This window comes from Passer montanus, unplaced genomic scaffold (assembly GCF_014805655.1).
Source record: "Passer montanus isolate IOZ18808 unplaced genomic scaffold, ASM1480565v1 scaffold38, whole genome shotgun sequence".
NCBI classification, from domain to species: domain Eukaryota; kingdom Metazoa; phylum Chordata; class Aves; order Passeriformes; family Passeridae; genus Passer; species Passer montanus.
This window is the reverse complement of record NW_024368596.1, coordinates 8,859,458-8,883,162: the sequence shown is the minus strand read 5'-3', so window position 1 is coordinate 8,883,162 and position 23,705 is coordinate 8,859,458. Positions and strand designations below refer to the sequence as shown.

Here is a 23,705-nt window from a genome sequence, read left to right as displayed (position 1 = left end):
TCCTATGTACGTGCACATACATAAGCCTCAAAATATATTTAGCTCAGGGTGGAAAAAAGAGGCTTTTCTTGCAACCCCAGCTAACAGTACTTTGCTCCTTATAATATTACAGAAGCAATCTTTTTCCAGCAAGGGGGGGAAATCAGATATAAAGGATAAATTGTTTTAAATTCTTCTTAGTGTGAAGACAACTTTGTTTACTAAACGCATACGAGGGAACATATGTGTACAGCACAAACTCAGCAGTGGAAATTTGGCTCCCTGCAATTCCCTGTTATATAGATGCATTTTTTCCAGAGGAAGTCCAATGGTCTTGTTTGTTTTCACCACTAATAGAGGAGTTCAATGAAATTTTCTATTGGGAAAGTCTAATGAGGTCAGAATAAGAGAACAGAGTAAGTAGGAAGGAATGTCATTGCGTTTTATTTTTAGAAGGAGGATAAAGGTGGGGCCTCACAAGAGGCAGGGGATGGGCCTGTTTTGGCACAGAGGGCCAGGCTGGAACACTTGGTCCTGTGAGCCTGAGGGGGTTTAGAGATTTTTTTTATTTTTTGCAACAACTAATCCCTTGCCAAAACCAGTGAATGAGTGGAGGGGTCCAGCTGGGAGAAGAGCAGAGTGCTGCCTGGGGATGCACAGACAGCGGGGTGGCAGCAGCCCTGGGAAATGACTGAGGGGCAGTTCTCAGCCACACTGCCCTCCCCAACTTGATTCCCTTTCTCTCCTGGGAAGATGAGCCCCTTCAGCAGCTCCACTGATCTGTGGATCTCTCTACTGCAATTTAAAGGGAATCCAAGTTACAACAGGGTAAACATGGAAGGAATCAAGTGCAAGAAAAGCTCAATGCAGAAGTGCAGAGGGGCACATGGCTCTGCAAAGAGAGCAGTCATGACTATGACAGGAAACAGGACTGACTGTTGTTAAGGTTGGATGTCAAAACCCAGAGAGGCAGCCTAGGGAGACAAGATGGGCCAGAGTCAGGCTGTGAAAATGCAAAGGAAGGAACAAAGCTAAATTAAAGAACCGAAGCAGAGCGGAAAGGGGCTTGACTGGGATAAACAGGTAAGGAGGAAAAAGGGTGCATTCAAGAGCAAGCAGGCTGTGGTCTGTTTCCTGGCATCAGCTAATCTGATTGGCACAGAGATACAAGAAACAGAGGCTTAAATAGCTCATGGGAGCAGACCTTCAGCTGGAGAGAGCCATCATCACTCAGCAATTAACTCCCTCATAGGCTCAGCCCTCAAACCCGAAGTGCAGAGCTGACCCTGCTGAGCACTGCCAATGCAGAATGAAGGAGCAGAAGAGGAAGTGTCTTTCCAAGGGTTAACAGACAGCAGAGAACAAGCTGTTCCATGCATTCAGGTCACAAAAAACAGAACTGGGACTCGCCACACGCACCATGCAGACGCTGCTCTGCCAGGATCACCACAGCTCAAGTGCAGGAGCAGCCAACTCTGCCTGCAAGGAATGAGACTGCAAGGAGTTTCACCTTAAAAACGTGCAAGGACAGCATTAACCCAGGGGAGTATTATTTAGGGAACATTGAGGCATCTGAGAAGACCAGAGACTAGAATCTCTGTTCTGCCTTCTGATATTCTGTCTAGGAAAGGAGTAAGGGAAAACTCTTTAGGGGGAATGTGTGCAGGACCAGGCATAATGCACTCTTTCACTTTTCCTTTGCTATCAAGTGCTGCAGGCATAGGTGGAAACAACCAGAAGACTGGAATCAGAAGCCCAAGAATGGTTCAGGGAGGGCAAGAAAATGCTCCTTGACAGGGGGTCATAAGAGGCTGGACTTCTCCTCCAGCATGCAAGCCCTCAAACATCCTGTTTCAGTGGTGTGCTGTTTGTGGGTCCTTCCTCTGCTCCTGTCCAGGCAGGCATGGGGAGAGAAGGCAGGAGCAGCAGGAGTGTGGAGGAATGACCCTCCTTCCAGCTGGGCTACAGCTGGTGAAAACGATCCAGCAGCCCCCAGAGATGCCCAGGAGTAAGAGCACAGCAGACATGCACAAACTCCCACCCTGGTGCTCCAGCCTCCCACTCCTTCTGAGGGCTCCTTGAGCATGCCACTGCTTCCCTTTTGGCAAGGGCCTCCAGAGCTCCACTATGACTCATGTGAAGGGAAAGACCTCCTGTAAGTCCCTAGCCACATGCATGCCCTTGTGATGTCCCTGCCTTTCCCCTGGCTGGCTTTATGATATGCCACAGACTGAGCATCAGTCACTTCCCAGAGACACAGGCTTTTTGGGGCTTCTAGTATCAGCAATGAAATTAAAATCTATCTACAGCACTTTACAAAGCTTATTTTCCTGTTAGATAAAGGGAAGTGGCAGAGTGCAACAGAGTAATTGAAATGACACAATTTCCAACCCTTTCTGGGAGCTTGACACAACAAGTTTCATTTCCAACCCCAGACTCGGGAGAAAGCTTACAATTAAAAAAATTAACAGTGACCTTGAATACAATGGCTACAGTTTAACTAACCCGCATTCAGTCTTTGTTAATCAAGAAGCCCTTCTGTAAACTACAGCACAAAGGCACTTTTCCAAAGATCAGGTTACCTCAGCCCAGCCACACCACGGTGGAAATTTTAGAGACCTTTATTTAAAAGCTCAAAAGAATTCTCCACTGCTGAAACCACCCTATTCACTCTCCACCCTCTGCTCTGCAAGGAGCAAGGTGAGCAGGAGCCTGGCTCAACCCTAAGGCAGGGCTTGCAGTTAAGCAATAACAACCACAAAGCATTTCCAAGGCACTGATGACCAGCTGGGTGGGGTTACAGCACATCCATGGACAGCATCTCAACGTCTGCACCTGCACAGCAGAGGCTGCACCAGGATTATAAAACAAAATGAGAAGATATTCTTAAAACATGCCTCTTTCAAGGCTCTGGAGAGCCTTACAGCTACATCTTCACAAATAATCACATCACAGGTACAGGACAAGGTTAGCAAGCAAGTGCCTAGAGCTAATGAGCCAGTTTATCCATTTTATCTAGCAGAGGAGTGGTTTTTACCCTCCATTCCATAGTAATGTTACCTTGACAGGTGCAGTGCCCACAGTAAATACTACGTCTGTCCCATATTCTGAATTATCCCTTTAGGGATGAAAGCAAAGATACATATTCAGGGAATGGATGTTTCCTGCAGCCTCCTGCACAGCTCGCAGCATCAGAAAATTAAGATGACTGGAAGAGCAAAGCCTGATGATGCTCCTAAAGCACAACTTATTTGGTATCATTGCTCACAGGCCAGTTAAACTAGGGAGTTTGCTACTCTGGACTCTTTTCTGCTTACTTTTTTGTGGATTATAGAGCAAAATATATATTTCAAAGAAATGCCCTGGAAATGCCATGTGCCCTCCAACACTGAGCCTAACTTGGCCCCTCTCCTTAAATTGTTACCCTTAACAAAATATCAACTGCATGCCTTTGCTCTTGACTAGCTGGAATACCACTGAAATGTGGTGGCAGTTGGTAATTAGTATTTTTAACTCTTGGGAAGTGTTTTTTATGGCAGTACTTCCTGCTGGGGTTGGTTTCAAAATGCTGTCCTCACTCCTCTGGAAGGCTCACCAAGACCACATCAGATGTCAACATCTGTGCATGTGGAAGGACCAAGGTCTTAAAAGTGTTATCAGACTACAAGACAGCTATGAGGTCCAAGTGGTCTTGTTTCCATCCAGGCACATGTTCAGCATTCTAGATTTGTGCAGTTTTCCCATCATTCTCCTCTCTTGGCAGTTTTAATTGCTAGATCAGCACATCCCCCGAGCTCCACAATATTTCTGCCCAGCCTGAGCTCTGCCTGCAGACAGGAGGGCTCTTTTTGTCTGGATCTCTGTTCTTTCAACATAATCTAAATATCACTCCCTTAACACCTGATTTAGTATTTCAACCCCTCTAATTACACACAGTGAGATTTTATCGGAAATCTGATTATTGTTTGAAAGTCTGAGCATTTCATCCCAGCCTCAGAATTGATCTATTGACTGCCTTTAAATCTCACATTTTAATTTAACATTTAACACTTTATACCCGCATTAATTACATTTCCCGTGATCGATATCAACAAACACCATCTCTGGCCCTCTCCTGATGGAGAGACCTTGGAGACCCTGCTCTGCCAAACAACCAAAACAGTTTGCTCTTAAACATGGACATTTACGGAGCTGATCTATCCAGTGGAAGAGGAAGAAAAAGGGAAAAGTCATGAGAAACAGCAGTAGTGAGTAGCAAGGTTTAGTAAGCAACATCACCAGAGGAGAAGTGCAGGTACAGACCTGGCCATGGTGGTGGCACGGGGACTTGCCTGGCCCCAGGATGTGGGGAGCAGAGACTCCAGCCAGCTCAGCATCCATCTGTCCCACTCCCACCTTGGCTGGAGGGCTCTGAAACAGAGACCCACCAAGTATAGGCTCTATTTTAACTCCTGCTCCCTCCAGACAGTGGGTGAGCTGGGCTTGGTCTGTCCAAGAGCTGCATGCAAGCCCTGGGCCACAGGAAATGCCTGACTGGCTCTGTATCTCCTGGCATTTAACCAGCCTGCAAGTCTAGCCCCTGTGTGCAAGAGCAAAGTGCCCCTCTGATCTCCAACTCTAGCAGATATCTTATCAGCAAGACACCCATCATGCTGCCTTTCTATCCAGCCAGTCTCAAAGGTGGCTGCTCTAAGGCACTGGATCCAGCTTTGCCAGGAGGACAGTACCAAATATCTTTCTCCAGGCCATGGGAAGCAGAACTGGCTGTGCTTGAGGAGGGTCAGGTCCTCCTTGTACCCCGTCTGCAAGGCTTTTGTGTTTGTGTTGCGACTGGAGATGGAAGATGACATTGTCCCCAGTACTGGAGAAAACAGGAATATTTGTCCCTGAATAATTTCTCTAGCATATTAAGCACAAGTCATTCTTATGCAAAGACTGCCCTGTACAGCTGCCAAGGTCAGTGAGACCTTGCTTTATTTGCTGCATAAGGGCTGGCTGCGCAAGTTTTACCTTGTACATATTTTTCCATGCGTTGTCTTAGATTTCCCTGCTGCTAGTGTCTATGCATCTTGCTGTCTGTTCAGTAGGTCATGCTACCTTCTCTGGCTGTTATTATTAATACCCAATACCCAGTGCTCCAGAACAGTCAAAATTCCAGCAAACCAACTCTTACAGTATGTTTAATTCAAAAGACAGCAAGAACAACATTGAATAACAATTTTCAAGGAAAACATGCTCCACAGCTTTTGCTAACAACATCAATATGTTTCTATTTTCAGGGGGTCGTGACCTGCTATCCACTCACACAGACATCACTGTTCACATTCTAGTATCTACATACAGATGATTTTTTGTGCAAGGATTGCATTCAACCACATGGCACTGCCTGCACACACAGGCTCTGGATTACAATATCAGTGAGTGCAGTCTTCAGGAAGCAGCCAAATACTGAAGAACCTGCATTTAAATAGATTACGGGATCTGAAAATAATTCCCTATGTTTTTTAAACTGCAGACACATTTTTACAGACTACAAGCCAATAGCTATACCTAAACTAAGGATTGCCCCTCTCCCCAGTTTACTAAATCCTGTAACACTGCAGGTGCAACAGTCAAATTTAGATATTCACACAAGGAAGAAAAATAGTACCCTGAAACTGTACAGTATCATGATAATGCAAAACTCCAAGTTCCTAACATTTAACCCAAGCAACTCCTTTGCAGAAGAACAGAATTAAGTGATCTACCTGATGTCAGTGGCCAGCTAAGAAAACTTGTCAACAGCCTGCCCTGTCAGGAAGCACCCTGCCTCACCCCAGCCTCTGAACCCAAATCAGTGGGGAGACAACAAACAAAAATTTCTAAAAAATCCCCTGATTGCCAGGAGCAGTGCAGCAGAGTCCCCCAACAACCTTGTTGGTTTATTTCCCCACACCCGACCCACCACAGCAGCATTTGGTGCTGAGCTCCATCTTATCAGTGTGAGGAGATCTGGTCTGGTGAGAACAGCAAGCCAGGACCCCAGACAATGGATCATACATCCTTCTTCCAGCTCAGAAATCCAGCTGCTTTAACTGTCTCACTTTGCCCCCCATTCACAATTTACAGCTAATAACACTAATGCCCTATCACCCTGAGGGCTACAAGCTCCTGGGGTAGAATCCCTCTTCCCCTTTACCCTGCAGCAGTCTCTGACCTTGATAAAGCTCCACAGCCACTACCAGTAACACAAACCATCATTCAAACTTAAACACATCCTGGTGCCAGCAGTCTCTCAACTGGAGACAGGCAGCACTACAATGGGGCTGCACAGAGGGGTTAAGAAGCACTGCTGAAAAGGGATGCAAACAAGGACTCCAGGCTCTGAGCAAGCACACTCTGCCATACAAAAGGTGAGCATCACTTGTGAGCAAGAGCTGTCTGGCTGAGTATACTGCCTTTGTTAACAGAGAAGGCTGCATGATGGAGCGGGCTAATTAACTGCATTTTACTTGGGGAAACCCAGGCTTAAATCCTGGCTCTTGTCACAACTGAAAATGAATTTAGGGACCAGAATAAAGGCCAAGATAATTTATTTTCTTGAAAATCATCAAATAGTTGCCAGTCCCCTGACAGGGAGGCCCAGAATTCTATGCCAGGCCACTACTGCTTATGCAGTTGTTTCTCCAAATATACAAGTTATTAACTGACTTATGTGAGTGGTGATCACAGCTATCCATGCTGCTTAGCTGGACTGAGCACCCCAGTGGTGATGAACCTACCATTCCACATGGCCTGTGCTTCATGATGCAGTTCCACATGGGTTGCAGGTCCTACAGGCATGGACATCATGCCTGGCAGGATTTAAAACTCAATTTTCATATGGAGTCATTTATCCCTTAACTTTGAAGAGCTAAAGCACAGCTCTGGTGTAACTCTAGTTACTTCACTGGAAAACCACTAGGACTGGTTGTGGTCCAAGGGAGCTGAGGGTAATTTCCCCACTTCCTCCTGGCTGAAGGCTGTCCAGCAGAGCCAGGAGGGAAGCAAGTACTTTCCCCATAAAGTAATTCTCTATTTTTATCATGCTAAGAAAGTTTTTCATTTGGAAACTAAAACTCTTGCTTCAGAAAGAAGCTAAGCACCCTCTTCCTTTCTGATTTATACCACAGAGGTGTTCATCTAATCAAATCAGCCATTTTTTCTGAAAGGCTGAAAGGAATCATTGTGAAAAAAAATCAGAACAGCAGACCAGCTCCTGAAGGTCTCCAGGCACAAAGTACAGATAAATCACATTCCTGACCCTGGAGGTGGCATGTTCCTTCACACTACTGTTTGCAGTGCCACCTCACCCATCCCAAAGGACAGAGATCCCTGGTATCAGAGCACTTCTGAGAGCAACACACTTAATGTGTAAGCAGCAGCTAATGATCATGAAGCACAATTTTGGGCACAATATGCTGTTCTACCAAACATGGGGTTAGTGCTTCTGAAGTGCCATCACCCTCCTCTTTCCTTCTGTGTCAAAAAAAAGACAGCCTTCAACATCCTCAGCTACCTGCACAACTGAATTTGGGCAGGAAGACACAATGGAGGTCAAAAGGAGCACAGAAACATTTTCTGAAGCAGCTTCCAGCACATAATGCTCCAGCATACAGCACAGCTCAGCAATACAGCACCTTTCATCTGCACCAAGCAGGAGACCCAGACACTTAACCCTCCAACACAACAAAGTGAGGGGTGGGTGTTGTCATCACAGCAGGGTTTTACACCAAGCCAAAGGTTTGTGTGGGAGGCTTCCCTTGAACAGCAGAAGAGGAAAGCTGAAGTCAAACTTCTATCCAAAAAGTCAGACTCAGTCAGAAGACTCCCATGAACTGCAGCAGCAGCCACAGTGTCCTGGGGCCCACAGAGAACTCAGGGACAGGAGGTCCCTGCTCCCAGGCACAGCAAGATTCCCACAGCCAACTCAAATTCTGCAAACAAGGGCCATGCATCTCCCTCCACTGTTATCTTTAAATCCTCTTTACTCTGCAGAGCTATTCTCCACCCTCCTTCCCTTTTAATCAGCCCTGACCTACAGATGTCAGCCTCATTTCGGCTAAGTCAACACAACTGCCACATCTAGGATGCTGTTACAGGAAAAAAACCTTACACTCCTGGCTGGATTCCAGAGTCTACTTCTTGGTCTAGACCTGACCTCGTTCCTTTTCTGCAAGCTTAATCCCACACCTTAAGGGCACAGTGAACACACAGCGACTCCACCGTGGGCCTGTCTGTGCTGTCTCCCCTTCAGCCTGCAGAGACTCTTTTGATCACCCCACACAAATACCAACCATTATTGACAGGAGGCTCCCTCAGAACTGATTGTTCTTGAAAACCACACATGTGCAAAAGCTAGAATGCAAACAAAACACACAGTACTTTCTGAAAGTGAATCCTTACCCTAAAGCTCACCCAACAGGACATGAACCTTAAATCAATGGTCCCCAAAGTTTCCTCAGAAGCAGCTCTGGCCTCACACTGAAACCATAGCCAAGTTTGGTATATCCAGCTTCACCTAAAGGTTAGAACAGGGATGAAGCCAACCTTAAAATTCACTTATTTTCAATGCCTCTGTCATGGGCAGGAATACCTTCCACTAAAACAGGTTTCTCAAAGCCCTCTCCAGCCTGGCCTAGAGCACTTATTCGTCCTTTGTCAGAAACACAAGTCAGGACACCAAGTGAACACAAAGGACTTAAACAGATACCACAGCACCTTACCAGGCACAGCTCAGTGACCTGCTGCAATGGTACAGTCAAAGGGCAAGCTGGCTCCTTACTTTGCCACACGTGGCCTGGTCCCTGCTGTCCCCACCCCACGTGGCCAACATGCAGGAGGCACAGGCTAGAGATGGATGGACAACAGCTTGTCCTGTCTTGCCCAAATACCCCATACAAACAGGGTATCAGCACTGAGTGGGATCTAGCTCCTGCACTCTACCTTGTGACCCAGAACCCTCACATATCAGTAGCAGCAGTGGGAATATCAAACCACAAATAAGGTATTAGTAGCTAATTTGTTATCTGCTTATTCCAAGAAGGCAGCTAGCTGTGGATTCAACCTTCAGGCAACAATGCAGGTTTTTGTTAGCTCTCAAAAACATTTGCACAGTGCTTTGTTAAGTGTTTGTGGGCGATGTTCAAAACCCCAATTATCTGTATCTGACACAATGCTGAACCAAAACTCTCCTAATTCACAGGAGCTGTAAAAGCAAAACTCCGTCAAGGCTAGGAAGAGCCTTTGGATCAAATTGTCTGAACTCTGAAACAGTCCTTGACTATGTGCTGCAAGAAATCCTCCATACAAACACACCTTTCATATCGTGGGAGGAGGAGGGGAGGGAGAGAAGAGATTAAAACCAAAAGCCAGATCCTCAGGTAACAGAAAAATCAGAGGTTCTCCCTCAGTTTACAGTACCACAGATCTGAGCCAAAGGTGCTTTTAAAGTCCTTTTATGAAGTATTTTAATTTTTCTACCTGCTACGTGTGCAAGCTAGGCAATGCTTCTCAGACAAATTATTTATTCAGCTTTACAGTGACTAACCTGAATTTCCAGACTGCTTCAAAAGAAAAGCTTTAGCATTTCTTTACAAAAGGCAAAGAACATTAGATTTCCTCCCTCCTTGTTTTTTCTTTTTTCCTCCATCCCTCAGCTGAAAAATCTCTACCTCTCATCTAATAAATAAACAAACAAAGTATCTTTCCATAAAAATGTGATCTTCCCTTCACCTCCATGCCAAAAATCTGCTGACAATTTTTTCTTTTTTATTTTTCTTTGCTGATGCCACTTAAAATGGAATAAATTCCTTTCCTATTTTTTAATTGATTTTTCAGTTTAGCTATATACATGAAAAAAAAACCCAGCAAGTCTTACATCACTGGCTGCAGCCTTACAACCTGGAATAAACTGAACACCATGCTGAAAAGCATGGGATTACCACGGGCTTGGCATTAGTGGGATACCCTCGGAGAAACAGCCAAAAGGAAATTACAGGGTCAGTGAAAGTGGCCACGCTGTTGCATGAACTGCCTCAATGTCACTTCCCAGTAAGTAGCATCACAGCACTTATGTACAATTAAGGCTTTAATCCAAGCCATCATATGAATGGGCAGTTCCAAAAGGCATGGACTCATCAGGACACATTTCCTGGCACCCAGGGTAGGTGTCCTGAGGACAGGGAGCTCAGGTAGCACACACCTCTCTTCACTAAGCCTTCACTACGTGCCTGCCACAGGGAAAGCAATGCCACAAACAGCAGGTCTGGTTTAAGGCAAGGTTTAAGGTTCTTTAACTGTATTTCATCAGCAGTAAGCTCCAGTTCTGCAATTCTACATTTCCTTGGGTGGAGATGCCCTCTACTCAACCCAGCCTAAGACCTTCACTTACACGGGGCTGTGATTAGGGGATTCAGGTCATAAGCAAGCAGATCTCACATTTTAATTCTCTCTCTCTCTCGTTTTGGTTGCCTGGATCTCCAGGATGAGCAACATCACATTCCTACAGAGAGCTGAGCTCGCGTGCAGCAGCTCTCTCCCTCAGAGGAGGGAAATGCACGAGGCTGATCATGATAACCTCCCACCCGAAGATGCCTGATGTGCCACAGCACTCCTTCCCCACTGAAAGCTCCAAACAACAATCCTAAAGCCAGTCTTGCCTCCTCACCTCCACAATCCAGCTAACAATACTGCATCAAATTCATCGATGCCTTTGCATTTGTACCTCCCCTCTGGTAAACCATCCAGAAAGTTGTGCATCCAAAACTACAGCAGCCTGCACCCTCTCAAACACTTTCAGTTCCCTCCTAAAATCACCCTGCTGAGAACCTTTTTGGCAACACACAGGTTCAAGACCATCCTAAAAACACCCACAAAAGGATACCAGATTGCAGCCCTTGTTTCACTCTCCTGTAAATATCTTGCAGGATTAACCCCTTGCTAAATGATCTGGGGCTATGGTAACATGCTCCCAGATTTGCTATTTATTTGTGACAGCTTTCACTACCTGCAGATGCTGCCCAAAAATACAGGAGAAAAATGTGTGCCCTTGGGAGCTCAAAGTATAAAGGCAGAGGTCACGAGAAACACTCTGTTCTTATTAATGCAGCTCTACAGAGAGCTGGGGAAAAAAAAGAAGCCACGTCTGTATGCTTCTCAGAAGCAGATTATGGTTAATAATACAGAGATTACTGACATTAAATGAATTTAAATTCATTCTTCTATCATTCAGAATATTAAGGTTTTTTACCTTCCTCCCAGAATCACTCCCATTTGTAGTCAGACTCACTTTCTGCTATCACAAAGTTATTATATTTGGACAATAATCACCACAGTGGACTTCTCCTCCTTGACAGTTTTGTTGTATTAGGAGTCGTATAAAAAAAAGTATTTGTAGCATTACTTTAACCAAATAAAAAAAAAAAGGAAGATAGGATGCTTACAATTGCTGCATAAATCTCTGAAGACATTTCTGCAATCCTAATGGGTTCTTTGCCTATCAACAGGCAAGGGGAAAGTCTCACTTGGGCTGCAGCAGTGTCACTCCTGCAGACAGAACAAGTGGTGTCCAGCCCTGGGCTCTGCCAGGGAGAGGGAGCTGGCACTCACCAGCGTGGAACATGCCACAACACCAGCACGTGTCACAGGCACATGGCACCAACAAAAAAAGTGTCTGTTGCTGGTGACCAAAACTTGATTTTAAATTCAAGTTGTCTTCACTAATGTTCAGATTCAAGGTGAAGACCCTGCTCTGCACCACCTCACTAGGATTTTAATGGTTTTACAGCCAGCACCAGCAATCTGAAGATGAAGCACAGTAAGAGCAGCAAAGCCAAACACAGATTTATTTTCATGGAAAAAAACTTATTTTTAAATTTAAGTTCCAGTTCAACTCTAAAATCCCTCTCCCCAGTCATCATGACACTGACAGAGAAGTACCTGAGGATGCTCAAGAGAAAGCCGTCAGGCAAGCAAGTCACCAGTCATATGTTTGCTGCTGAACATCACGAATTACTGTGCTAAAAAAGTGTCTCACAAGTGTTTGAATCTACATTTCACTGAGAGAAAGGAAACTTCACGTCAAAAACCTGCAAATCACTGCCAGTCAGTCCCAAATCTGGCATGCTTGGCTGGACTGTGGCATTCCCCACTTCCTCTCCTGGTCCCTACATTGGGAAATCAAGCCAACACCTACAAAACCAGAATCAGTGGGCAGTGATCTGAAATTTGTGTGTGGTGAACTGCTGCTGCACGGGATCAGTCCAACTCAACTGTCCAGTCCTTTTGTTTCAAAGAGGGAATTACTGCTGCTAAAAGGCACCTGCCTTAGCTCATGGCCTTATACAATGGATGTCTAAGCATTTTTTAATTAAATCAGTACATAATTATTAGAGTGTTTCACTGAACAGAAAAACCCCAGCACCTTGCAAAAGGCCACTATAGACTGACTCAGCCTCACCCATGCAGACACTCCCCTGCAGCACTGGGCAGCCTCCAGCTCTGCCTTCACCACCTTTTCCAGCTGACCCAAGCACAGGCTGCATTGGCCCAGGAATCATTCCTGCCCTCTCCCTCAGCCATGACAAGCATTCGTGGCAAAGCAGAGGAAAGAGAACACACCTTTCAGTGCCAAAAAAACATATGAAGTGCATGAAGGAGCAGCTTAGCTCCTTGTGGCACCCATGAAGCCAAGAGCACTGGGCACAGCCTGGGAGCTCAAGCAGCCAATGGATCTGCCTTGGCAATCTCCCATTGTCAAGAGGTTTCCACCTCTTGTCCCAAATACACACATTCCCTACAAGATGTTCCAAGATCTAGGGGAAAACTTTATCATGTAAGCTGACATGCAAAATGGTGTCACCACCCAGGCAGGGGCATCTACAACAGTTTCTGTACCTGGGCTGAATTTAGAAATCCAAGTATCTCCAGAAAAATAAGTGGATGGCACAGTACAGAAAATAAATAAATCTGTTATTAAACACATGAGAAGCTTCCCTGTACCTTATTAATAGATCTCAAGGTCTTGTCAGAAGGATAACTTTCCACCTAGCACAGAATGAATTTGTCATTTGGCAGCAGCATCCTCATTCCAACCTTGGTACCTGGACATCAGCTACTGAATGAGTCATACTACAACAGTCACCAGAGTTGGAAAGTCCCCAACCCAGCAGGTCTTTCCCTTCAGCAAGGTTCACAAAACCTCATGCAGAATCTGTCCTACATGCCATATTCATCTCCACAGCCCCAGAAGAAATGTGGATCACAGCTACCCAACTCACTGCTCTGCAGACCCTGAAAATCATGATGAAGGTGGTCAATCCCAAGACAGAGCCACCCAAAAGAGGTGCCCTGGGCAGACTGGTCTGAGGGAGTGTGCAGTGCAGGCACGGGGAGGAGTGGGGATAACCTGCCTGCACTTGTGAGCAAGGGAGAGAGGCTGGTTGCACCCAGAGGCAGCAGGGGAGGTGCCACCTCTCTGAGGAGATGCAGGAGGGAAGGGGCTCACTGCTCATCCTGCAGGAGAGCAGCCCACTCTGGTTTCCTTATTTACATGACCTGAAGTGCAGCTTCCTCAAGCACCTTGTGAAAGGTGCTGCTTCATTAGCCAGACCACACCTGGGCACTTGGGACACTGCCAACATTAGCTCGTTACCAAGGCTCTGCTTAACGAAGGGCACTGAGGTTGTCACACAAAGTGCTTCACTGAGTAATTAGTCAAGCCAAATTCATCAGTGATGGACTTGGAACAAGCAGAGTACGTGGAATGGAGGTGTATGTTTGTGGATCCAGGAGACAAGAGCAAACACAACAGTGCCAAAACCTGGCCAGTCTGTCTAAGGGCACGGAGGCTGCACAAAACACCTCTGCACTCTGACTTCCTCAGTCAGATACAACTCCCGCATCTGGAGGCTTAAGAGAAAGGAGGATAAACCACCTGTAACCTTGTGGATGGCTCTGTGTAACTGTTTCTTTTTTTGTACTTCAAAAATAACTTCACTGAAATGTATCTGAATGCAATACAAGCCCCCTGGGCCAGCACTGCTTATTAGTATTTATATAAAAATGTTCAGACTATATTTGAAAGGAGCCCACTGATACCTGGTATAGCCATGAAAAGATTTATCCATCCTGATTTGCTGGCTCCAGAGTAGGAGATCCTACAACGAAGCAACTTAGGAAGAGTGACCAGCATTGATTAAGAGTTTTGACCAGATTTTGGGGAGAGAAACCCAAATACTTTTGCTACCCAACGAGGGAAGAGCCCAAAGAGCCTGATTCTTTCTCCTCCATCAGTTTTGCACGCTATGGCCTGTGGTAACATTTTGCAGGCTGTGGACTAACCCAGTGCCCTGGAGAAGAGCTCCCAGCAGCAGCCCAGCAGTCAGCCATGGCTCAGAGCTTGTCCTTCACCGGGCAGGATTTCCCATCAATGACACGGGGATGTTTTACAGCTCACCATTCCAGCCTTTAGGACCACTTTAACAACTGGTCCATCAACCCACAGAGGCTCCTCCCAGCATCACAGACCTGCATTGCACAACCACACCTCACCACCACACAGCCCCAGAACCTTCCACCAAAACATTCCCAAATGCTTCACGAGCACTAATGAATTAAGTCCAAGCACATCCCAATTAACTCCAGGAGCAGAGAAGCAGGCTGAGGTGTCCCCATCGCCCTGCGAGCCTGCAGAGAGATCTGCCAGCTCCCTCCCTCTGCTCAGCTACAGACCTGTGTGATATTTCAATCCCTGCGAGCCTGCAGAGGAACCAGGCATGGCAGAGAGATCTGCCAGCTCCCTCCCTCTGCTCAGCTACAGACCTGTGTGATATTTCAAAGGCTCTTTCCAAAACAGAGGGAAAAGGAGAAAAAAGAAGCAGCTTTCTGTTTTCCTTGAAAAGCAGGTCGCGCAACAAAGAAAGCACTAATAAAGGTTTCACCATCCAAATTAAAAGTCAAAGGCAGCAATGAAGTGTCTCTGAAATATAAGAAACACGCTGTGCACGGTGTAAAATTTATTGCTGCCTAGCAGAACGAAGCCAAACATCTTAATATGGAAAAACACCGCTTCTTTTGACCCAAACAGATTGGGAGCAGGAAGTAAAAACAAATCACCCAGCTGCGGCCTCCCCACACTGAGAGCAGCAGCAGCCAGGGTTTCCTGCCCACCCTCGCCCTGCCTGTGGCTGCCAAGGTCTGCACACGGTTTGCTCAGGGGCCAATCCCACCTAAAGCAGACAGTTTGTGGCAAGATCAGGCCTTTATTGAAAAGGATTCACTGGGAAGAGCCAGGAAAACAGAACTGCAGGAATCACCCCAAATGCTGCATCTATTTGCAAACTGCACAGGGACAGGCTCCCCTGCAAGGAGATTCCCCTTCTTTCAGTGGCTCTCTTCATTTTCACCAGCCAAATTTCTGACTCAGGACAGGCATATTTCAAGAGTTAATTTTGGTTTTACTATATCATCACCAAGAAACCCTGAGAAATTAAGTCAAGCCTCAATTGGCTCAAAACATAATTGCATTTCTCTTAAATAATAGCTTTGCATTCTTTCTTTTTTTTTTTTTTTTGAGCTCGTACATATTATGTTCTAATTATATTTTAAAGCTTTCCTTTGCAGCTACAGGAATAACCCAGAAAGACATACAGATGAGCTAATTTTCAAATCATCACTTGACGAAGGACATGAAGCTTTAAAAAACTGACAGATAGACCAGAGGACTTGGGAAAAAAAGAAGAAACAGACAAAACTGTAAGTCCATTATCTCTTTTGTTAAAGCCAGTAACTCAGTGCCAAAGAGAACGGCTTTAAGACCTCACCAGAGCAAACGCTGAATATCACATATGTAATGCAGCAGGAAATGCCATTTACACAAATGCTACACACTGAACAGTAGCTCAGAACCTGATATTCTGACTAAAATTCAGCTTTCAGCAAATCTCATAAGTATAATTTTTATCAGCTCAAGCAGATTTTTCCTACAAGATTTTAAAAGATTACATGCCAGGTGTAGAATACTTCATATAGCAGAATTAGATTTTTGCCTTGCGTGATTTTTGAAAAAAAAAATAAAAATAATTTAAAATATGATAGCAACCAGCAAATTACAGCCATTAGTACGACACTGCCTTCACAGCAGATTTATGACAGTATTACCAAAAGCAGAATTTCATCCAACAACACTTCTGGATAACACAGACATCTGCAGAACCAAGGGGGAAAAATGCACATAAGCATGCACAACCACGCATTTTGTGCATCACCATCCAAGACTTTTACAAGGATGGGTGCTTTGTGCCACTGTTCTGCAAGACAGTACCCTGAGCACGCACAAGGGTATAGAACACTCTCCTGCACACAGCAACCTCCAGTCCTACCTCACATTCTTTCAAATCCCTCACCTTCGTGCTCATAAATAGAGCTTTGGCAGAGGAGCTGCACTGCAAGGAAGGAAACTCACCCCATACTCCTGTTACAGGGCTACATGAAATCCTCCCTCTGCCCCAGCAAGCTCCCAGCAAAAACATCCAAGTTTATCATGCCGAGGAAAGAACAGTAAGTAGGAGTCCGAAAAGGCAGTCAGAAGTACCGCCAAAAAATCAGAGCTCTTTCTCAAAAAAAGCCCTCCCTTAGGAAGCCTGCCAATCAAACCTGATCACGAGGCTGTTTTCCGAGGGTGAATAGAGTTCTTATTGACACAGCTTATGTCTGCAGCATGCAGCCCTCCACAAGGCTTTCAAGAGCAGATCGGATTACACAGACACATTCTCTCTGATTTTATGCATTCAGAAGCCCTCAGACATAAAATACCCGGCTCAGAAGGCCACTGCTTTTTTAGCTTGCTATCGGCCTACGTGCTTTTACAAAAAAAAAAAAAAAGCCCAGGCAAACAGATCCTGGCACCTTTACTTGGGCTCCCAAAGCCCTCACCCTCACTCAGCAGGGCCTTATAATTTGCAGGCCAAGCCACAGATTTGCTCCATGTGAATAATACAAGACGACTCATTCCCATGGTGAGTACTTAGCATCAAAATGAGAGAAGGGAAAAAACAAATATCTGCTGACACCATTTAAAATGGGAGACGATAACATCGCTCTGGGTAGACAATCCTTCCTGGAAGATGGCATGGAAAAAGGGGAGGATACACACCTTTTAAAAGAACAGCATGCACTGCACAGCTTAGCAGGGAAGAGGTGAGCAACTGCAAAAGCATCAGAAGCACAAATTCAGGTAAATCATCTATCCAGGGGCAGCAATTTGCACACATGGAAATCTGGAGAAAACAAACTAAAAGGATCTATTTACACAATTTCTGTACTTAGGGGGCACAGTAAGGAATTCCATTTCAGCAGCAGACACTGACAGAAAGCCTGGGAAACCCATGGTTTTGCATTAGAGGTGAACAGAGAATTACAAAATGTTTTATTCTAAATGCTCCAACTTAAAGACTGAATTTCAGCAGAAGAGACAAGTCTGTGTTTAAATCATATGACAAATCAGAACCTGAGTATTGCCCTAGAGATGGATGCATGCACTCCCTAGAGGTCTGGACTACACCAACTAAAAAGAAGCTCCCAGCCCCCCACCTCCAAAAACCAGTCTAAAAAGCAAACCAGTACATTACACATGGGTAAGTGGATCCCTATCACCTAAAAACGAACTCCTGCATCAACTCAGCCACACTGAATTGAAACTTCTTACTGAAATATTACATATTGCAAACACAGCAAATCAAGCAAGCTTGAGCTTCAGAGCTTTTAAGGGATTTTAAGAGCAAACACACACTGTTCAATAAAGACATCCTGTCTCTTCCCTGCTTCCAGGCTGCAGTTGCTCCCCAACCAAGATTTTCTAGCATTTTGCAGATGATTTTTTCTCACATTTTCCTGATGGCTGCTAGGAGGCTGGAGCTGGGCAATGGAAATGCAAGATGCCATGTCTGTCTGACGTAGCAGTTCTTTGGCTGGATGTCTGCACTGCTATCAAAGCCCACCAAGAGAGTCATCACTCCTATGACTACCTTTGAATATTGAGATCTTAGCAAACAGTGTTTTCCAGTGCTCAGCCTCCCTCTCAATGAGCAGCCTCAAGTTTCTAGTACTCAGTTCCCACATGTGACTTCTAGTATGTTCATGGTGCAAAAAGCCTGCTCCTATGAGTGCTCCATACTCTTTCCCAACACATCTGAGTCATGCAATGGTTCACTCCACTGACAAAGCCAAGTTGTAACCACCAGCACAGAAGGGGTGTCCTACTGTGGGCATCAGTCACCAAATCCCAACTGTAGATTCATCATCTTCACATGTGCCTGCACTAGCCACAAAGAATTTTCATTTGCTTTCAGGCTCCTGACTGAGCTGCAGGTGCTGGTGACTAGGCCAGCCATGGTTTGACTTGTGCCTTTAGGAAGATCCATTTGCCAGACATTAGCAATGCAGTTATGCCATGGCCCAGCCTCCCCCTGTCCTGCCTGGGCCCCCCAAGTCCTTGTGCCAACACAACCATTTCTGTGGCCACATGGAGAAGCTGAGTGATGGCTAAAATGAGTGTCCTTTTTTTCCTTGTTATTCTGCAAGATTATTCTTAAACTACAAGAATGAAAGAGACTGGAGGAAAAGGCCAGAAACAGGACCACTTCCACAACAGCACCAGTTCAAAACTGATTTGCAAGGCTATGCTGCAAAAAGCAAGAAAGACAGCCTCTCTCTCTGCAGTCACAAGTTTTTGAACTGAACTTCAAGATTCCCTTAAACATGCAGAACAGCCCCTCAAAACTTCACGTGTGATGGCATCATAAGTGCAAAATTCTAAGCTCCACATATTCCTCTTGCCAAGATGGGACAAGCCCAGGAGAAAATTTCTAGGTCTGTAAAATCCTAAGAATAACATGCAAGGCTTATGCCAGCCATTCTCCAACAGAGAATAAGAGGGCAGAGCAGGCCCCCATTGATGTGGAACTGGGCACAAAAAGCACTAGAAAATCCTCTGTGTGGATTCAACATCACAGAGGGACAACTGCCCAGCACCCCTACTGTCAGTAACCTTCCTGCAGCACATGGTCCAGCACTGGAGGGAGGAATGACAGGTCTAGATCCACTCCCTCTTTCCCCATGTGGGTCCCTCACTCCCTCACAGCAGTGGAAAGGATGTGGCACCCTGAATTCTGCTGACCTGGCCAGATGCTGCAGGAGGCTGAGCAGGACAATTTACAGCACTGTTGGAGGAGCTAATTTCCTTGCTGACCACCAGGACTGCTTTGGGCCCCTGCCAACACATCCCAAAAGGCTCATAAGGCAGCACCAGATCTGCAGTGGCCACACAGCTGTAAACAGGCTGAACCAGGTGCACACATAAAATTCAGCTGCTCCTAGGAAGCAACTGAGCCCAAAGTAGACTGTTCCTTCTCCTGCTATCAACACATCCCATAATACCTAGAAGCTTCAGCACAATCCATTGTCTTTGAAAAAGAAACACTCAAAACACTGAAATAGTTCTCAAAACTTTTCTGGGCCATCTCTACTTTAAAATGACTTCATTTAAATATGTGCCATGTCTATATATACACACACACAGACACCAAGGGAAATCAGCACCCGTGAGCAGAGCTGGTGCCCACACACTGTACCTCTGCACAGCCCCCCAGCTCTGCCTGAGCAGCTCCACACCAGACAACCCCACAGCAACCCAGAGCTGCTTGAAGCTGCCCCAGGAACATCCTGCCCCACTGGCAGGAGCACTGAAAAGACCACAGCCTGCAGGCTCTCCACCAGACCAGGCTCTCCACCAGACTTGCTAACACTCATTTTTCTTGGAGATGTTGTTCTTTGGTATGGAGAGTAATGGGGGTAGGGAAGTTTGAAGACCAAATTACAGAGTCCTTTAAGTCCTTCACTTCTGCACCAAGCTGAACCCCCAAATCCCCCCTTCAGGATTTTCTTCCCTCCCAGGACCAAGATGCATGATTTGATGTTCTTTAGTAATTTAAGCTCCAAGGAGCAGGACTGTGCCGTGTAAGGCCTTTCTCCAACCTAGAGAGCAGCACCATTGCAGCCTCCACATACTACCTTAACAGCAAAACACCCACAAGGAGGACCCACGAGGGGAAAACATCTCTGCAACCCCAAGGAAGCTGCTCTGTGGAAACTTTAACTGCATTACTTCTGCTTCTGTATAATCCCAGAATAACTAGCTTAATTCAGACTGATCCAACGCAGACACCCGATAGTTTCAACATGGTATAGACTATAACCTCGCTCTAATTACAGGATCATGTTACATGTCCAACAACTGCTGCAATTTAGTCCTGCCTGATACACCCCAGCTGAAAACTGCTCATCCCACCTCTTACTCTCTTACTTTTTGGCAACCTTTGAAAGGAGGCAGGGATACCTCGCAACACCTCAGCAACTGACACACTCGCACCCCAAGCCCCATAAAGATTAAGTCATTATTTCCTCGCGGTAACAAAGGCAATGACTTCCACCAGCGCAGAATAAACTAGTTTTAGGCAAATAGCACAGACACGACACTACTGTTCATACGCTTCTCTATGCAAACGCAATACAGGATTATAGCTAAGAGCCACAACACCGCGAATTCGCACATCACCCCCCGAGCCCGCTGCCGACCGCACACGGAGCCTGTCTGAGCAAGAGGGGAGTTTTCAGAGGCAAAAGCAGCAGGACCGGGCAGGTCGGACTTTCACTACCTCAAAGGCAGGGGATATTCCTTACAGCAGCGCACGTCTTGCCTTTGAGCTCAAAGCTGCACCCGCGGCTCCCGCTGCCGTGAAACGGGAAGGTTTTCCCCCCGCAGCCTGAGCCGAACGCTAACAGGTCTCTGCCTCGCTCAGCTCCGCCACCGCCTCATGCTCGGCCGGGGAACGCTCCGCTGCCCGGGCGGACGGGCTGTCCGGCCATGGCTCGGCGATGATTCAGCAAGGGGGTGGCTCCCGGGGAGAAGGCACACCTCCTGCGAGCTGTCACACCGCGGGGCCGGGGCAAAATGGGAGAGAGAACTTGCTCTGTCTATCATGGCTGCACTTTTCAAAATGCGTAACCTGGCCTGGCAGGGGCGAGGGGGGCGAAGGGGAGAGGCGGGGAGGGTGTGTGTTTCCATCAGCAGGCACATGGGAATAACTGAAGGAAACATCTCGAGGCTTTTACCGATGGCACAAGTAAATGAAAGAAAAAAAAGGAAAAAAAAAAAAAGCCAGACACTTCGGGAGCCAGCATCAACTTCGCCAGGCTGTGTTCTTTGTTTCTAGGCAGACTCCAGTGCGGTGGCAAGAATGAACAAATGCGCATGTCTTCATAAGAGTCAAAAAAAAAAACACGTGTGTTTTAAAAAAAAAAAAAAAAAAAAAAAAAAAAAAAAAAAAAAAAAAAAAAAAAAAAAAGGAAAGAAAAAAATCCCCCCTCCCCTCCGGCCCCTCTCTCGCCGCTGCGGCGACCGGAGCCCTCCGGAGAGTTTGGGCTGCTTTTCCAGAACTAAAACTCCGCTTCCCGCTAGCCCGAGCGGGGTTTTGCCACGCTACCAGGAGTCCGGGGGTACGGCAGCGCCCGCAACACTTTCGGCTGCAAAAATTAGTTCTGGTGTGGGTTTTGTGATTTCTTTTTTTTTTCCCTACTAAAGAACGGAACGCCGCCCCCGCCACGCTCGCACCGCGCCAGCCGCCCTCCGCAGCCGCCCGCCGGAGCGGAGCGGAGCGCAGCCCGGGCCCGCCGCCGCCGCCAGACAAAGGAGCGGTGCGGAGCCGCGCCAGCACCCCCTCCCGCCCGCCCTCCGCCCCCCTCACCCCCCTCTCCCCGCGGCCACGCGCGGCGTGGAAATGCCGCTCCGCGTCCCCCCTCGCCCTCCCCGTCCCCGCCGTTACATTGACGCAGCGGCTCCTGGTCGCCGGGCCCGCCGCGGCGGAGCTGTAGCAGCAGGGCAGCAGCAGCAGCCGCCGCCGTCGTGGCCCCTCCGCCGCCGCCTCCCGCCGCCGGGCGCACATGGTACGCTCCGGGGCCCCGGGGCCGCCGTGCCCGGCACCGCACCGCACCGCACCGCACCGCGCCTCTGCCCGTTCCCCAGGCACCGCCACCTGCTGAGCACCGCACCGCCGCTGCCCCCGAGACACCGCCGTGCCTCCCCGCCGTGCCCCCGCCGCCCCCGACTGGCAGCACGGCTCCCTGGCGTGTCCACGCCGCCCCCAAGGCCACCATCGCGCCTGTATCCCTGAAGCCACCATCACACCTTCCTGCTGGGGCCCCGCTGTCCCCGGGACCGCCGTGACATCCTCCCGCTGAGGGGCTGCATCCCTGCTGTCCCCACATCACCGTCACGTATTCCTGCTATGTCCCCTCTGCCCCCGAAGCCCCATCGTGCATTCCCACTGTATCCACACTGTTCCCAAAGGCACTACCACATGTCCCTACTATGTCTCTGCTGTCTCACACACACCTGTGCCATCACACCTTCTTGCTGTGTCCCCACTGTCCCCAAAGACACCATCACATCCACCTGCTAAGGGGCTGTAGTCCCGCTGTCCACAAAGCCACCATGATACCTTCCCACTCTGTACGCTCAGTCCCCAAAGCCACTGTCACAGCCCCCTGATGAGGGGTTGAATCCCAACTGTCCCCAAACCACCATCACATATCCCTGCCATGTCCTCTCTACCCCCAAAGCCACCATCACACCTTCTTGTGTGTCCCCACTGTCCCCAAAGACACCATCACGTCCACCTGCTGGGGGGCTGCACCCCCACTGTTCACAAAGCCACCATCTCGTCCCCCCCACTGTGTCCCTGCTGTCCCAAAGTCACCATCACACACCCCCACTGTGTCCCCTCTGTTGCCAAAGCCACCATTACACCTTCCTGCCCTGCCTTCTCTGTCCCCAACACCACCATCACATGCCTCCACTGTGCCCAAAGTCACCATCACACCTTCCCACTCTGTACCCTCTGTCCCTATAGCCACCCTTACATGTCCCCACCGTATCCCTGCTGTCCCCAAGGCCGCTATTACACCTTCCCACTCTGTTCCTGCTGCCCCCAAAGCCACCAGCACCTCCCCATCCTTATGTCCAAAGCCATCATTGCACCCCCACGCTGAGGGGCCACATCCCCGCTGTCCCCAAGCCATCACCACATCCCCCGAACACATCCCATCTGTCCCCAAAGCCGCCACCGCAGCCTCCCGCCGCCAAAGCTGCTGTCACTGCGTCCCCCCGAGGGGCCGCGTCCCTGCCGGGCTCGGCCACCCTCACCTGGGCAGTGGCACAGCTCGTCCCCGCTGCAGTGCTCATTTTCACTCCTGTTTTGCAACAGAAGATTGCGCACGCCAGGACAGTCGCGAGGGAGAGGAGGCGCAATGTGAAGCAGATGAGCGAGTAAATCATGAAGCCGCCGTACATGTTCTGCATGCTGCAAACGAGGAGCTAATTTCCTGGCAGCCGGCTTCAGGATGCTTCGAGCCAGTGTCTGCCCTTAAAAACCTCTCAAGCTGTGGCTGCAAGCAGCCCTGCTCTTTTCTGACTTTAGCATCTAATTCCCACAAATATAGATAATTGAATTATGCATTTTGTTAGGGCGAGCGGAAAACAACCTAACCACTGAGGAAAACAAAGTTAGTCACCTTTGTTTTTTTCTTAATTCAGCATTTTTTGGGGTTTGGTGACATTTTGTCAAGCATGAACTCAACCAGAGGCAGGGAGA

The 23,705-nt window shown here is 47.6% G+C and overlaps 1 protein-coding gene across 13 annotated transcripts in view; it reads right to left on the bottom strand.

Moving 5' to 3' along the window:
• MBNL3 (muscleblind like splicing regulator 3) overlaps positions 1-23,273 on the bottom strand; it is a 92,983-nt gene extending 69,710 nt beyond the window's left edge. For 3 of the 13 annotated variants that reach the window (XR_005628435.1, XM_039717285.1, XM_039717294.1), the window contains exon 1: positions 20,712-20,950. The gene's annotated coding sequence lies outside the window, so the exon portion shown is untranslated. Of the gene's footprint in view, positions 1-20,711; positions 20,978-21,878; positions 21,991-23,257 lie in introns of those variants that run through there. The other 10 variants (XR_005628436.1, XM_039717289.1, XR_005628437.1 and 7 more) reach the window with 9 other exon arrangements.
• Between the last annotated feature and the right edge of the window lie 432 nt (positions 23,274-23,705).